The sequence below is a fragment of the Balaenoptera acutorostrata genome, chromosome X, assembly GCF_949987535.1.
Source record: "Balaenoptera acutorostrata chromosome X, mBalAcu1.1, whole genome shotgun sequence".
Lineage (NCBI taxonomy): Eukaryota > Metazoa > Chordata > Mammalia > Artiodactyla > Balaenopteridae > Balaenoptera > Balaenoptera acutorostrata.
In genome coordinates, this window is record NC_080085.1 from 30,953,458 (window position 1) to 30,971,657 (window position 18,200).

Sequence of the window (18,200 nt, forward strand, 5' to 3'; positions counted from 1 at the left end):
ATCAATTTGGCAGCTTCCTCTGGGGCCCAGGCCATAGTGGTCTGGTACCATCCTCAGATGTCTTCCTATGGTCCCTGACATCCAAGTCACGCCTCCTCCAGACGGATGGCTCTCCCACAACCCCTGTGTCAAGGAACGCTTAGAGCCCCCTCAGTCTGCTCAAAGCAGAGGCATCAGAGAGTTTTCCAGCCCCTGCAGCTTCACCCACGTGGGAGACGTGTGTGGACCTGGACTGCTTGGCACCTGCCCTGGGGCTTCAGACTTCCCTTCCCCCACTGTCACGCCCACCCCTCCCTCCAGCACTGGGAGGTTGGCCGCTGCCCTGGGAAGAGGGCTTCTTGGTTTTCTTGGGGAAGAAGCTACTCCCTCCTTTACCCAAGTCTCTGAATCCCTCTTTTCACTCCCCTAACCCTAACCAGCACAAGCAGGGTAAAGGGAGCCGGCTCCCCTGGGAAACAGTGCCCACCCCATCCTCCTGGGGCAAAGACAGGCAGCTGGCAGGCTATCCCCATCTGTGCCCTTTATTTCTCTCTGTCCCGGGCACCAGGCACACCTGTGTCCTGGGCCAGTCCACAGCCCCCAGGATCTCAGTCTGCCTGGGCAGCTATAACAAAATACCATAGAGTGGGTGGTTTAAACAACAGACATTTACTTCTCATAATTCTGGAGGCTGGGAAGTCCAGGGTCAAGGTGCTGCCAGGTTCAGTGTCTAGTGAGAGCTCTCTTCCTGGGTTGCAGACGGCCGTCTCTCACTGTGTCTTCACAAAGTGGAGAGCAGCTGAATGTATTCTGATACAAGGCAGTGATGCTTTGTGCTTTCTGATCTTACAGAGATAACCTTCCAGCAAGTCAACAAATGTTTATTGTTCATCTGCTATGTGTGCGCCAGTCACTTTATTAGGTGCAGGGGAGAAATTTTTGTGCAAATTAGATAATCCTAGCTTTCTTAGCTTATAGTTTAGTTTGGGACACAAACTTTCATTAAATAATCACACAAATAAATGTATAATTGTAACTTTGAAAGCACAAAAAAAGAGATATACTCAAGGTTATAAAAGACTATAAAAGGAGGAGCTCACCTAGTACTTGTTCTAGTCAAATTTTCCACAAGGAAGGCCTATTTAACCTGGAATTTGGAAGAAGAGTACCAGTTAACTAGGTGACAGAAAGGAACAACAATGACAAAGTCTTGAATCAGGAAAGAAGAAGGCACAGCATTTAAGAAAGTAAGTGAACGCCAGTGTGTGTGGCTCACATAGATTTAGTGGGAGAGGACATGGCATGGCGTTCTTTTAAAACAATACTTGTTGCAGGATCTGAGGTCTGGAGCTTCTCGCATGCTATTTATTTATTTATTTAAATCCATTTATTTATTTATTTATTTATTTATTTATGGCTGAGTTGGGTCTTCGTTGCTGCGTGCGGGCTTTCTCTAGTTGCAGCGAGCGGGGGCTACTCTTTGTTGCGGCACGTGGGGTTCTCATTACGGTGGCGTCTCTTGCTGCGGAGCACGGGCTCTACGCGCGCGGGCTTCAGTAGTTGTGGCACATGAGTTTAGCTGCTCCACGGCATGTGGGATCTTCCCAGACCAGGGCTCCAACCGGTGTCCCCTGCATTGGCAGGCAGATTCTCAACCACTGCGCCACCAGGAAAGCCCTCGCATGCTATTTAAAAACAAATTAGCTGTCATTATTTCATTGTGCTCCTTATCTCAATGGTGAGACAATTGAAACTCCTAATTATAAATTTTATGCTGAAACCATCACGGACATTTCTTTCTCCGTTTTACCTGGAAGATTTGGAATATTCAAGATATGTAAAGATTAGTGCAGGGTTTTAGTGTGTGCATGCACGTCTCTGTGTGTGTGTGTGTTTATGAATGTGTGTGTGTTTATGAATGTCTGTGTGTCTATATGTGCATATTTATGAATATGTGTGTGTTTGATATGTGTATATATTTATGAATGTGTATGTATGTGTAGCAAAGTCACTAAGTAGAGGCTTGGCTCTGCCCATGCTATGGGGCCAGGCCTAGGCAAACATATATAATTACCTTCAGAATCCATTATTATAAAGGGATTTTCCTCTAAGGTTGTCAAAAGGTTAGCTTAGGATAAATGGAACATTTACCAAATTCTTCAAAGTTTATTGCAAACATCAGCATCAGCCCTTTCTGGCTCCTTCTCTCTCATTCCCAAAAGAACATCTTAGGCCTATTTTTCTGCCAACAGTCGAGTTCCAAGAGCAGAGAGAAGTTATGGTTTGAAAAAAGAACAAACTCTGAACTGACCCTTTGAGTACCAGACACTTAACTTTTAAATTTCTTCTCTCAAAGAAATCGATTTATAGACTTAGTCTTCCTTATAGAAAATATCTGAAATATTTGCCCCCAGGTTCATTATGCACGAGGATGTCAGCAGCACAGTCTGATGGCTATAGCAGAAGATTCAGCAAAAAGAAGTATCTGAGAAGACAACACCTTTACAGATAGTTACCAGTCCCAAATTTAATAACACAGTGGGCATGTTTTGATAAAATATTTTCAGTTATTATATGCTATGATGCAGAAGGAAATATAAGAAGTCTTTCTCTTAAGTATGTTATATTTGTGAGTCATATAATACAACTATGTTTGGAGTTATGCAGCTACAAGGCAAGGAATGCCAAGAAATGCTGGCAACCATCGGAAGCCAAGAAGAGATATGGAAGAATCCTCCCCTGGAGACTTCAGAGAGAGCATGGCCCTGCTGACACCTTGATTTTGAACTTGAAGCATTAAGAGCTATGAGAGAAGACTTTTCTATTGTTTTAAGCCTCCCAATTTATCGTACTTTGTTATGGCAGCTCTAGTAAACTAACACAAGCCCCTATTATGAAGTTCATGGAACATCAGGTTTGGAATTGATTCATTATACTGTCGACCACCTATCTCAGAAGTGTTCTTAAGTCTCCTTTGAGATGTTGGAAGGTGTTCTGCAAAAAGGGATTCTGATGGACCGATAAATTTGGGAAGTATTTCATATCTTAGCTCTAACTTAAAAATTCACACTGAGTTTTGGGGATATCAAAGATTATGAGAAGTAGAGAAACTGACTTTTTGTTTACCCTGAATTTCTCAAGTATATTTGATCAAAGATTCCTCTTTTCATCAGGCACCATGTAACATGTCCACAGACAAATGTGTTCTGAGGGACTTGGGTCAGACATGCTAATGTAAGGAAATACAGGCCCTTGAAGGAGCGCTATGACCAGAGTTATGTTGAGGAAAAGGATCCTGCAGCAGCAAGTAAGATAAAGAGGAGAGAAGAGGAGATAGAGGCAGGGAGGGCAGACCTGAGCAGGGAGCAGGGTGGTGAGGAGAGAAAGACGAAGGTTAAAGAGAAAACCAAGGGAGAAGGCACGAGGGCTGGAGACATTGGCTAGCAGCTCTCTCCTATTTACAACACAACAACTATGGTGTTTAATACATCTTTTACATGTGAAATGGCTTTTGTCAAATTTTGGATTAGTGTTCACTATAGTACTGTAGGAGTTTCCTTATTATTTTTAAAATTTTCTTTGGTTTGTTTATTCTACCCAAATATATATATATATAATTTTTTTTTACCTGACTGTGGTATTGCTGATTGCACATGCTCAAGAATTCAACCAATGGTCTAGTCCCTAAAAAAAGCAGATGAAGGGCATGAAGGAGAAGAGGTACAATGAAAGTATTCTTAAATTCCTTAAATCTCATTTGCGACCAGTGGCTAAGGAGGAACTAACCTCTAAGGAATCCCCCCACCCCACCCAAGTGAGCCAGGACTGCTTGACTCCTTACCCCCAGGAGAAGCCAGGGAGAAGTTTTCTCCTCAGCCAGTTTCTGGAAGGCTTATTTGTACCATGGATCTGCAATGGCAGAATTAAGATGAAATTTCCATGAAGAAGCCAGAGAGGAGAAAAATGCCACATATGGTTGGAAATTTCCCATATTCCAATGATAGGTGACATTCATTTCTAAGTTAGGTTTAGTATCAGTAAATTAGTTGGAAAGGTTTGTGTAAAAATCTGTCATAAATTCCTGCCTACTACATCTCTTACTGAAAAATCTGTCTAAAATTAGTAACAGAATATTCTAGGCTTGGATGACAGGTAATGCTCTAGAACTTTTGTTACCACTGCACCTAACAATTCTATGCCTGGTGCTTACTCCGGGTTGAGTGCTGTAGATTTCTTCTATTCCTACTTGAGGGCAAAACTGAATAAGAAATGGAAGTTGCATTTTGAATTGAGGTAACATTTAGGAATGATTTAGGAAACTTGATTAATGAGAACACAGGCTTTTATGATTCAGTCATTAGGAGGCTTGTTTTTACCATTTTCATGTTTGAAACAGGTTCTAAATAATGTTCTATCAAACTGTTATAAAGCGTTTATAAATGGCATCTCATAGAATTATTTACATGTCTCTTGAACATGATAAAACTCTTCTATAATAAATTATTATGGAAAAGGCACTGCTATTAATCATTCATTAAACGTTAATAACATTTATCAATGTTTATTTCCTTTAAAGTGAAAAAAAATAGTATTTCATATTGAAAAATATCAACTGAATTAAGGATTTTATTTTTTTCCAGATTTGACTCTAGACTGAAACAGATTTTTACCTTTTAAAAATTCTAGTTATTAATATTAATGTAGATAAAAAGAATATATTTGCATTTTTATAAGACACCCAGTCTCTACAGTAAAGAAGAGCTCTGTGAGAATATAAGGAAAAAAATTAAAATTGGATTGTGCACTATAATTTTAAAACATTTTTTGTATTCCTCAACAAGGAAAGTGTTTCTAAATACTCACGTTCTTATTTAGTATATTTATGTCATCTTCTGGTGATGGTCAGTTAAGTTGGAAATATTAAAATTAATAGGTCCTGGTAGCATCAAAATAATTTGGTATTTCCAAACAGAATCAGTAGCTGACATTCTTTAGGTTGTATGGAGTGACCATTCTGTTAGTCTGCTAGTCCTAATATACCAGAATAGGTGCTAAATAAAATCAGGACTTAGACTTTTGAGGGGATGGGGAATACTGTGTTATGAAACCGTACCTGATATGGTAGGTGTGGATCTATTGTATATGTTCGAGTATGGCAATGTAGTTTGATAAACTTTTCCTGCAGTCTTCCTTCAGAAAGTGGGCTTTTCTTGTGTTAATGCTTGGGAAGAGTTAAGTCCCTAGACTAGAAAGTAGAACCTAGGAAGAAAGTCAAACTTGGGCCAGAAAAGAACCTCATTTTGGACTTTGCTTTGTTGAATTTAAACCTCCCAAAATCTAGAATCATGTATAAGCTCTTTTTCATGACAGGTATGAGAGATTTTGCTTCATGGACACACTATGATAAATTGAAAGCATTATGTTAACCTTTAATAAAGACAACAATGCTGTAAGATATTCAGAGATGAGTATTGTGGCTCTTAGGGAGTTTCTCTACTTGTCTCCCCTCCAATCTCCATTTCCACCCCTGGCCAATATAGTAGTCTCTATAGTACCTAGGAAGAAACACAAAGAGAAAATAAATTTCAGGAAATATTTTGGAGCTTTGATGTACAATGATGATTGCCCTCTGAGAAATTCTCACTTTTTTATTATTGGATGTTTCATTTCAATAAGAAGGTCATGGTTTTCTTCCCTAACCTAATTGTTTTTCTAAGAGTTGCAGACATGGCTGGAAAAATAAGTTGGAGGTATGGAGAGGTGAGGTGAGGTTTACAATACTTTAATTCTGGATTAATTTTGAACTGTAAATTTAGTTCCTTAAATAGAAATCTATGAATTGGAAGAGCTGTTATTTGAAATACCTTTAGATGGGAATAGAGCCCACTGATTAGTGAAATATGCATGGGATTTCGAAGTATCTGTAAGCACAAGGTCTGCATGTTTCCAATATGATGTAATAAAGTCCTCAACTCTTGGTTTAACATTATTTAACTAATTTTGTCATAATTTTTAAGATGCATATGTTTGCTGATATGTCAGTAAAAACATCCAAAATAACATATTTTTATTAAGAAAAATTTAACTATTATTATTGAGTGCTTGCTAGTTTTTAGTCAGTACACTAGGTATTTTAATACATTATTGCATTTCATTCTTAAAACAATCCTGTTACCTATTATTATACCCAGTGCAGGCATAGGTTACATAGGTCTGTCAGAATAAGGATCTATCAATTCTATAGATATGACCATAGATTTTTTGATGGTAACGAAAGTGATCAAAGGACACATATTTGACCAATGTCATGCAATTAGCAAATATCCTGGCCTATTAGTAGATAGTTTTATTTTTTTAATCAGTAGGCATAATGGAATATTTTCATATTGTATTATGAATAAATCTTCCAGAAAATATGAATACTCTGTATTAGAAAAAAAGAACAATAACATAAAATGAACATACTAAAACACCAAAGTAAACCCGTTTAATTTATCAGAATAGTATTTCATAATGCCATGGTTCATAGCAATCACTGTTCTCATTTTACATTTGGAGGTATACCTTCTAAATATTAATATATAGATAAATAAATATATATTGGTAGCTACATATAATATGCATAGATTTTAACTAGGACCACATTAGTTGTATAATATGATATGCTTTTAAAAACAATATAACTACAATAAAAAACATATAACTAAAACTTAAAAAAACTTAATATAAGTTTAACTTTTCTTATATACTGAGAAATTGCTTGAAGCCACAATTTCTAATGGTCATTAATATTCCACCATATTAATTAAATGATCTATTTTTGAATATTTAATTTATTTTCTGATTTAAGAAACCTGAGTTTGTAAAGCCTGTGGTCATAATATCTAAAATTTCATGTCTATATGGTGCTATGTATAATGCTATATGTGTGTATGTTTTACCATGTAAAAGGTGATGATTCAATCATAATATCTATAATTATGTAGGATGGTATAATTTTATTTGAAATAGAAATGTGATCAACAGTTTATAGCGTATGTCTTGTTGACTAATCTTTATGGCAAAATGACCATGGCTTTCAGGTTAAAGATTTTTCTTAGGATTTCAGTCTGTTAAGCTAAAGAAGAAGAGAAAAGTTGAAAGGAAATTACCACCTACCACAAACCAACTCAAACAACATATAATTCCTCTTTTGTCCTTTGATCCATAGTTAAACATACTTCTACTGATCCAGAATACTTTCTGAATGATGACAAACATATGTAGGTACTGGTAAGTCTGTTTTTACTATGAAGTTTCTTATCTTTGTATTGGGTTAGTCCTTCAGTATTTTGAGCACTATTGTTTTTGGCAGAGTAGATGTGTGAGACATAATAACCAGAAGTCAGTATCAACCATCTGTTATATAGCAATAATTTTAATGTATTCAGTGATGCCTGATTTAATGGTTTTTAAATTTGGTTTCTTGTTTTAGGAAGAAGCTTCATTACTGACAGAGATATATTGTCATGAGAAAAGAATTGAAAAGGTGATATTCTGCCTGAGAATGCCTTCACATATACTTGATGTGCGCCAATGTCTACTGCACACCACTAAAACCAACTTTTAAAAGGACTGTTAAAGCCAGGTGAAGAAGTCAAACGTGACAGCTCATAGCCAATGGTATGTTGACTCCAGAACCTACTTTTCTGATTCTGTGAAATGCATCGAAAAGTGAGTAACAGTCAAAGCACAGATATGGTGTACATTGTGTGCTAGTAGCCAAAGCCAATTAATATAATAAATTACTTTTCAGAAGATTCCATGGTCAGTAATTAAAACTGAAATTAAACAATAATTTTACAGGCATTTTATTAGTAGTAGTTATAATGACTAAAGGAAAAAGCAGGATAATATGGTTTCAAGTGGAGAGAAATCAAATTGAGTAGTGACACTAAATTAAGAAAAGCCTTAAAAATTGGATGGAGAAATCTAGAAATGATGCAGCAAACAAAAGGAAGACGTTTAATTTCACAGAATGAAAGAGATATTTTAGGAAGATTAATCAAGGATAATAATTTTACCTTTTACTTACTAGAAACTAAATAAGATATTGAAATTACATAATGGATTAACATTTTATATTGCCAAGTAGGTTCGCTTAGTAAAGCACAGAAGCAACCTATGTGTCTTGTTCAATAATCAGTGATTAATAAAATGATGAGTTAAACCAGTCCTCAATCAAATAACAGCTGTGAGCACAAGATAATAAGAAAATCATAAAGTAATAAATCACTCAAAAGGGACAGATCACCAAAATTGTGTAAGTTGTTGTCCTAAAAATTAGGATTCTTGTCTAGATTCTACCACCATCTGGGACAGGTTTTCTTAATTTGTTGAGCCTCATGGAGCTTGTATGCACAGGCCACTCAAGATGGCTGCTCTCTTGCTCTCTGTACATCCCCTGCCCGACCAGTGCCCGCTTCACCTATACTCTACCCACTCGACCGACCTTCCTACATACTTGCCCCAGGCCCCAGCTAGTGATTGTTCTTTTCAAAGGGGCGGTGAGGGGCGTGCCCCTCTACTGGTTTCCCTGGTAACTAATGAGCCCACCTGACGTCAATTCCCCTACAACTGGCCATCTCCCCACCACCACCCCCAGCGTCCCAGGAGCAAAGACGGCTGCCATGTCCTGCCCGCCATCTGCCACACGTGGTGGTGGTGGGGTGTTGCTCCAGGACCTTGCTTCAGAAGTAAGCTCCCCCATCCATTAAACCATTGATGTCTCTGTCGCTGGGCTCTTTCTTTGGTCTTGAAGCTGGACAAGTACAGGCCTTATAGGTCTGCGGGGTGCTGCCCAACAGAGCTACTGTGAAAAATGAGGGAACTGAACATCATCGTCTCTAAAGTTTCACCTTGCAATATATTACTGTATCATATCAATTCTAAGATGGGCATTTTTCACATTTAACTTCTCTGAAATCAGGATGTGTCTGTATTCTACGTTGTCCAGCTGGCAGTTACATCGTACTTGTCATTGCCTGCACATATGCACTCTTGGTTGTAGCTTTTAATATCATTTCAGTTGGGTTATGTTACTAAACATGTTGAGTTTCATTGCATTACAAAATTATAGGTATCGTTTGGTTTGAAATATAGAATTATTTGGCCTCAAAAATACAGCAGTAGGGCACAAATTTGTTGCTATTATAGCAAATATTTATCCTTGGAGGAGTGAATACAATTTCATGATTTTGTGCAAAGAAATACAAAAGAAGCTTCATGAGACCTTAGAGAGATTCCCATCATAGAGACTTTGCTGTTTTAGGTTTTATTACGTTCCTTTGAAATTGCCTAATATACTCCAAGCAGGAAAAAATTCCAAATCACTTGGAGATAGAAGAAAACTTCAAAGCAAAAAGAGGCTGGTGTGACCAGATCATGTGTCTTGTAGGACTTGCATTAATGCAATACATCATAATTTAATTCGTGATATATTTCTTCCTTAATTGTTTCAGTGAGTCTTACAACTGATGCTCTCTTAGGTTTGAAGAAACATGGTATGTATGTGCTTCTAAGGAGCCAAAATTGATTTCCCAAATTTCAGGCATTATCTCACATATTTTACTCACATATATGATTCCAGATCTCTTATGTAGTTGGCTCTTAAGTTATATAAAGTCCTGAAAAATTGGTTTAGATGCATAACAGATTGAAAAAGCATTCATACTTTTTTTTTAATGGGGAAGAGTATAAGTTTTAGTTTCTACTTTACAATGTCTGCACAAAACTTGCTATAGCATCAATGCTACATTGGATTTCATAGCTGTAATATCACAGTGAACTTGTAAGCAAACTCTAAACAAAGAGTTTGAAACACTGTAGATCATTACTTGAGCTGCACTGACAGGTGGGGATCATTAGAAATAAAGATTTTTCTGCTATTAATTCAGTTGTGATTATCATACACAGAAAAGTTATGATCAGAAGCTAAATGTAATCTGTGCATCAACAACCTTGATAATTTTTATAACTTTCAATGAGTTTTCAGATTCTGAATGAGAAATCCTAGATTACTCTCAGATTATGAAGTGTCATTAAATACTATAAAGCCACAGTAAAGTAGGCATAGTCCTTACCTATAGTAAAAATAAAGCTTAGGTGTTAAACTGCGAAAAACTACTTTCCAATGTATATATTTTTAAAATAGCTAACTCTGCAACATTTTCTCAAGAGTTGCTTTTCTGTGCTTTGTGCGTCAATTATTTTTCTTCATGTGTGCAGCAGTGTTTTGCAATTATTGGCCATCTTTTACTCCTGATTTCCCTTGTAGAAGATTGATTAGCACAATCAGTCACTAGAAAGCAATTTTCATCACCAAAGGCAGCTTCTTTTTTCTCTTGATTAGCAGCCCTGCTGCAAGTTATTCAGCAGAAATAGATAATCCGTAAGAACCCTGCCAGACAAACATTCTGATAAGAAAAAGAGGGCTAAACCTGAATATTGCCAACAGTATTCCAGGTAGGAAAATGATCAGTGAAGCTGGGCTGCCTTGTGTTTCTGTGATATTCCTGTTTTATTTGGAGAACTGGGCCTTCTGTACTGCTTTTTGTTTTTCTCGTTTCTGTATGAATCTTTGGGTCTTTGAGAAGAACACAAATTTGCCTGTGATATGTGTGAAGAGAGGGAGAATGCCTATTATGGATCAGTATCACAAACCAGTGATTCTATATTTCTATGTGTGTTCTGTCACCCCCACTAAAAGTCCTGTCTATCTGAAGAAATAAGTCAAATGAAATTCAATTGAACCAGATAATTGTTTGTTCCTTTAAATTATGTCCTATTATGTAATAAATATTAGCTCTCCAGTTTCAATTTAAAATAAATTCAGGGAGGAAATATTTATGTTGGCAGAAGAAGGATGAAAGGGGAAGCTCAAGAATTCTTTCCTCCTAAAGCTTGCTGTACTTTGTCTGCTTAGAAAGAAGAATGCACAAGGAAGCAGCATGATAGAGGGAAAAAGTTAATAGATTTTGGGTTCATACATATCAGGTTAAAATCTTCAGTATGTCCATTTAATACCTGTGTGACTTTGAACAAGCCAGTTAACATTTCCAAACCTCAGTTCTCTCATCTGTAAAATGAGCACAATATTTTAATTACCTTGTCAGGATTAGAGATATTGTATCAAAAAGCTGAACTCATAGTAGGTTCTCAGTAAATGATAGCTATTTTATTACCTACATCTGTATCTATCTACCTCCTATCTATTTATTTATCTTCCTACCTATTTATTTATTTAGATATCTAGACTTTAGTCTCTAAAGAAATGGCTATGCGTGATTATACTTTTTAACAGTCAACACATCTTAAGCCTCTCTGTCCTTTTCTCTCTGTCAGGGTATCACAGGCTTGACAGCAGAATCAAAGTCTTTCCTCCCCCTCTACCCAAATGCTCCCAGACTCCCAAACCTAGTCTCCTCCAGCCCCTGTCTTCTCTTTCCCCAGATACAGTCCAATCCATTCTCTGTCTTCACCACTTGCTCGCTGCTGTTTCCAGTATAGAGCAAATCCGTCCATCTCGTATCATCGTTTACCATGCTATTTCTCCAATTCTGCCCAACGAAAGGCCTCAGAACAAGCAGGGAAGGAGTTGGATAGGGGAGCAGCTGTGACTTCTGTTTAGTTAACTATGTGCTTCTCTACCTCCCCTCCCCCCATACTCTCCCCTCCAGCATTCAAATTCAGAGAGGCCAATTCCTTTGTTTTCTGTTATTCAGGACATTAGGAAAGAAGATTCAGAAAATTCCTTGTGCTCTCCCTTGGGCTCTCTTAACCCCTTTTACTTATAATTTTCATCAGTGTGATAGCAGAGAGAAAAACCAAAATTTTGTATATTATAGAAAATTAAGAACTGATTTAGGATTCCCTCGGTGGCACCCTCTGAAAACAAATTCTGAAACTGTATGAAGCGTTTTTGAAATTGGGACCTGTTTTATTGATTTACAGGGAAAGTTCCACTCAATGGATATCGGAATGGACTAAGAGCATGGTTAAGAATGGGTAATAATCAATGCCAGAATTTTTTATTTCATAGAAAGCAAAGTTGAAGATTTTTTTTCTGAAAGATTAGGAATGAATGCTATGAAAACCTGTAGGGCCTCTGACCAATTGTGCTCTGTCTTCATCTCTTTTATGCTTGGGGGCATTTCTAGCTAACATTTTCAACCTCCAGAAAAGAAAAACACAATGCACCAGTCGATTTCCTGAAATACAAAATAAAGCCTATTTCGTGTGTCATCACGTGTGAATAAGCCATTAAGAGCTGAGACTGGCTGCAGCATAACTTCCTCTGAATTACTGTGAAAATTCAAATTTAAAAGGTTCCACAATAGTTTTGCAAGGAAGGAAATATACTGGGGGAATAGAGCAACCTACACCAGATTTAAACTTGTACACTCCCAGCTGTTAGGAAAATGCAGATCTGTACCAAAAGGTAAGCAAGGGCTGTAGAACATTTTCTGAATATTAGCATGAGGTTAATGTGGTGTATTTTTGCTGAAATGTGTAAAACCAATTTTAGCTTATAGTGGTCTTCTGTCTTTGCCTCCTTATTATAACATCTGTGCAACCAATTCAATTATTTCTTAAAATGTGTAAACATGATTAAAAAGCACCTAATGAATCTATAATATAGTTAATCATATTCACCAAGTGATTGGCACCAACAGCCGATGGTGCTGCACGTATTGTCTGTCCACCATCCCGGGGACCCTTGTACAAAAGATTTATGTAATTAATAAAGTGACTAGGACACATGTTAATGATAAGTGATGTGGGTGATATAGTTTCAAATTTAGGAGCCCTTTTCTTCACTGCGGCAGTCGCGCAATCAGCTGTGTGGAGATGTGTGAAGGCAAAGGCAGTATGAATTAGACCTGCAGTTTTTGGCTTTGCCCCCATGAAATGGCATCTGAATGACCTTACATGGCTTTGATCCATGGGAATATTACAATCAGATGTTCCATTTGACGATCAAATGGGAAAAGGCATTTCAGGTAGTTGATACCTTTACTTACATGACAAAGTTCATATATGTATTGTCTACTAGGAATTTTATTCTGGAATTCTAATGCTCCTAACAGGCACTTCTTCTCTCATTAGACAAATTGAATCTATTCCCTGACACCTAATTCTTCCAGAAAAGGTCTGTTATCTGACATCTAATTTGTGTAATGTATCTCCAATTTTATAACCTTTTCTAGATTTATGAAAATAAATGTCATTCATTGTTGTTCTTGGATCTATTCTTCCTAAACTACGGAGTGATCTCCTTAAGATGTCAACTGGATCATGCCACCTCCTCCCCAAAACTTTTCAAGGATTTCCAAGAATTATACCAAAAATAATATCTCGCATCGTTTGGGAGCTGACCTCTATCTTCCTCTACAAACTCCTTGCCCTGCATTGCCCTGCTAACATCCTCCCTATGCTTCTCACTCCTGACCTTCTTTCATTCTCTCAAACACCCGAAGTTCTGACCTCAGGCCCTTTGTCCATCTTCCTCCTTGCCCTTTCCATGCCTGGCTTCTTCTCATACTTGAAGGCATGCTGTACATGATTCCATCTCAGAAGGGCCTTCCTTGAGTTTTCAATTGAATTTAGGTTCCCTGTACACTTTAACAAAACTTACACTCTATACAGCACTCATCACGGCTCTTGACTGTGCCTATTTATAGGATAATTTGTTTGTCTCCCCCAGACAAGGAAATATGTAAGGGCATGGGTTTTGTCTATTTCGCTCAGTACAGTATTCTTAGAGCCAAGCACAGTGCCAATATTTCTCGACGTGGATGAATTAATGCTGTCTCAACTCTCTTTTAAAATGGACTGGACAAGTTTAGTCAATGGATCTGTAAAAAATAAATATAAATTTCTCCCCATCCTGGGATCTCCTTTCCATATGGCTTTTGTTTTGATATTTTTCTCATTCAGTGGTTATAAGTGGTGGTTATAGAAATAGATATTAATAAACCCTGAATTGTTTTCTATACTAGAGTAAGAAAATAGTGTCATTGGGAGAATATGGTTCAACTGATGAGTAGAAGGATTCAGGAAGTGTCAAGAGGCCAAAGTGCTATTTGAGGCAGTGGATTTGGGGAGAAATATCCTATACCCAGGTAATCAATGGATTTAAAGGCTAAGCATATCTAACATACAATTTAAATTTACTTTGATATATCAGGCTCATATACTAATCAATAGAATTAAAAAAATAATAATATCCTGTTTGCTTTTGGCTTCGGGTCTCCAGGAGTAGGGTATGTGTCTCATATTAGGTTTTCCCCTTAAGGTGGAGTGAAAGGAACAATCCTGAGACACGGAGTAGAGGATAAGATTTAATTGAAGGCAGACAATCAGAGCTGGAGTTCCTCCCTCTACTTTAGCGCCCCTACCAGAAATTTGCAAAAATCTTTTTGGAACATTGGGCTATCTACAAGGTATTGAGACCAGTATTATCTAGATTTTTAAAAAAGGCTCTAGACTACCTCCCTAACAGTTTCAAAGAGTTTAGTGTTGTTAATCTTAAAGGCATCATAAAGTTGACCCAAGGTTACAAGTATAACTTAGAAATAACCTCCAGACATTGATGTTAGAAGTAGTCTAGGAATTATTTGATGATTCAGCTAACACTGTGGCATTTCTACCATCAAATATCCCATAATCCCATTAAATCCACATGAAAACATGTATAAAAAGTCATTTTGGCTCTTTATTGCTTTATAGTTTTCTAGGCTCCAGCAAGGCGGAGTTCCATATCTGTTATAAAGTTTTGCAACTGTAACTTAAAAAGTACTATATAAAAAAAAAAAAAGTACTATATATAATGAGATAAGCAATAAAATGCTTTTGAACTTTACATACATACACACAGATACACACAACATCTAGCGAGACATACACATGTCTATACATACATACATATACATTATATATATAAAATATATCTAGTGGAAATGCTATAAATTATTTCTCACCAAAACTTCTAAATGTATAGACAATCTAAACTATCATTAAATTAATCTAACCATTTAAAGTAAAATCTAAATCCTTAGCTCTCTAATGTTTGTTCTAAATCAACAGCTCCAAGCTTCTATTTTTATATTCTTAACATTACACATGTTGTATACTTGTGTCACAGAAAATTAGAAATACTGAGCACAGTTAAATACATTCACAATCCCAACTCCTTTAATGCTAAACATTTAGCTTATTTCATTCCTGATTTTTCCCCTTAACCTTGGTGTTGGTTGTTGCTGTTTTTTTCTTTTTTTTTGCAAGTTTGTGTGTGTGTGTATGTGTGTGTGTGCATGTTTTAAATGTATTTTCAATGAGGTAATATATCATCTGTTTACAATATAGCTCTTGAAAAACAAAAGGAGTATAGATATTATAAGACAAAACAAACTCCATTCATGAGATACTACATACATCATGTGAAAGCAACAGCCTGATCTCTAGGTTATGAAAATTAGAATTAAAAAGTCACCACCAAGAAAATGTCCATCTTTCCTACTTGCAAAGCTTGGGTGCAATTCTATGAAGTATTTAATAAGCTGAATTTTTCCCATTGTGTAAACAAAACGAGATTAGTCTAAATCCTAAATCCATAGCTACACAAAATACCAGACATTGTGCATTTCACTTGTTAATATACCATGTTTTCTCAGGTAGTGGAAGGGAAGGCAAAGTGACTACAGAGAACAAAAATGTGGGAAGAAGAAATAGTGTACCTATGTTAGACCTATTAAGTAATGGTGAAAAGAAACCCTCAATTAATGCATCTCCGAAAGGTGTAAAGACTATACTCCAACTTTGGAAAATTAATTTAGAAAGATAGAGGGAGAGATTGAATAATTGTAATTTTTCATGAAAAATGTACATATGACAGAAAGGAGCACAATGGAGAATTCATAAAACATGTTATTTGGAAAAATCTGTTAGTTTTCTTTGGCCAGATTAAGAAAGAATAACTAAGTTTATCAATATCTGCCATCCTTCATCCTTGATAACAAATTAATAATAGCATTCCTGGCTCTGCACTTACTAATTAGGACTTCCTAATAAATGCTGATTAGCCCAGTCAGGGAGGTCAGCAAATAAACCTAAATCCTTTTTTAGTCATGTCTAATCTTGTACACTCTATTTTCCTTTTTTAGCATTTGAAGACAACAGGTTAAGTTGGCAGATATTGTTTATGGACCACTGAAGTTATTTTGACCAGTTAAATCTCAGTTTTATTGAATCCTTGATAACTGGAATAGAATTTGCAGGGAGACCAGGGATATTGGAGAGGTTTGTACTTGACGTTTTCTGAGAAGCCAAAAGAGAAGTCTCTTAGTTTCCAGTTGAGTTGTATTTTTTTTTATATACAGTTGTTCCTTTATTTCTGTTTTCTCATGCCCACTCAAAACAAGACTGTTAGCATCTTCACTTGTTTTATTCTCTTACGTTTTGGTTTTCTTGGGATGCTCTTCTTTATGAGGTGAGGCTGTCCTCTGACTCCTACTATAGGATTAGGTAAATTTTTTGGCTACATTCCCTGAAAGTCTATGTGGTTGGTTTACCAGACTTGTTGAAGAATGGACGCTAAAGGCTGTAGGCTTTGGTGGTGGAGAAGTAGGAATAGGAATAGGAATAGGAATGCTTACACTCCATGTACCCCTCGAACATTCACTGGAATTTACTTGTGGCACAGAAACTTCAGTAGCCTGTATATTGGTCACACATATTGCTGTTATAACTGGAGCAGAACTGTTTCTGTCCCAAGAGCTGTCAGAACAGTTCAATGGACCAGTCTTCAAGTTAAGGCACAGGCCCGCAGTTATCACTGTTCATTGATCAGTAGAGGCTGTTGTCACTCAGAGATGTAACTCTGACACCTTCGGTTGAACGATTTTGCCTTTTTTCTAAAGCACATGCTTAGGTAGTAGTTGAGGTTGATTTGCCTTTAAATGCACTGTAGCACTTTTCACGTAAACTTCAAACATCTTGCTGCTTATTGCTTGCCCATAAACTGTGCCTGTGAAAGGCTGAATATCATCGGGAGGATCAACATTGAGGTTATCAGAGTTTTTTGTTTTTTTAAACATTAAGTCAATCACCTGCATTATATGAAATTCTTCCTTATTCTTTCTCATCCTCCTCCTTTTAATTCTTACTCTGGGTCAGTTCTCTGTCTGCCCCTGGATGAAATCCTTGACATGCCCCCTAGTTTTTCCAGTCCCTCTTAACTAGTAAAAAATATTTAAATCTCTTTAAAGCACTGACAAGTTCATCATGTAATGACTTAACTCCAGTCTAGTATAGTGTTATTTCAAATGCCAAACTTATTCAGGGTTACGCTTTTCTCCTTCCTAAGCACAGACCTCCTCCAGTACTGGAAGCCTGCAGCAGGAAAAGGACAGGAACTAACTTCTTCTCTTAGTTGTTTGCTAATTACTATATGGCTGACCCCAGGGCAATGGTGAAAACGGCACAAGTTTAAGTGGTTGGTTCATTTGCAATCAGGTGTTGGGGTACTCTGTTGATAGTATTTTTCCAATAATACCTCTTTCCTTCCCACAGGGTGCATTTATGGGGTCCTTAGCAATTTTCCAATTGGAGACCTCCCACTTCAACTGCTTGGTTAGGGGAATGCCTTTTATCTGGCTGACTGTACACAACTTTACCTTTGGCATCTTGGCTTTCAGCTGTTTATAATTGGAGTCCTAGGTATTCCAACCAGTCCTCTGGGTTGGAGTAAATGCTAAGAAAACCCAGATTGGATCCCTTTTTCAAGGTCATATTTGATCCCCAGGAAACCTGTACCTCTTCCCTACTTTTTTGAAAAAGGAGCCGGCTCTGTGGTCAGCCCTCTCCACTCTGCCAAGAGCAAGGGGTGGTACCAGCCATAGGTCTGGCCTTTAAAATTCATAAGCAGAAGTCAGATGCTTGTCCTTTTGTTCCTCAAGCTCTTGGAAACACATTTGAAGATTTTTTAATAGATCCCAAAGCTCCTCTCATTTGAGTTGAGGGGAGGTAAAGCACAGTGCAATTAAATCTTTCTTGAAATAAATCCTCACTACTATACACTTCTACATCACCTACAGAATAGCTAAAATGAAAAAGAAAATACTAAGTGTTAGTGAGGATGTGGAGCATCTGGAACTCTCATATACTACAGGTACAGGTGGGAG

General features: G+C 37.2%; 1 pseudogene; it reads right to left on the reverse strand.

The window, feature by feature from the left end:
• Positions 1–16,233: 16,233 nt before the first annotated feature.
• LOC103007105 (poly(A) polymerase alpha-like) lies at positions 16,234–17,147 on the reverse strand (annotated as a pseudogene).
• Between the last annotated feature and the right edge of the window lie 1,053 nt (positions 17,148–18,200).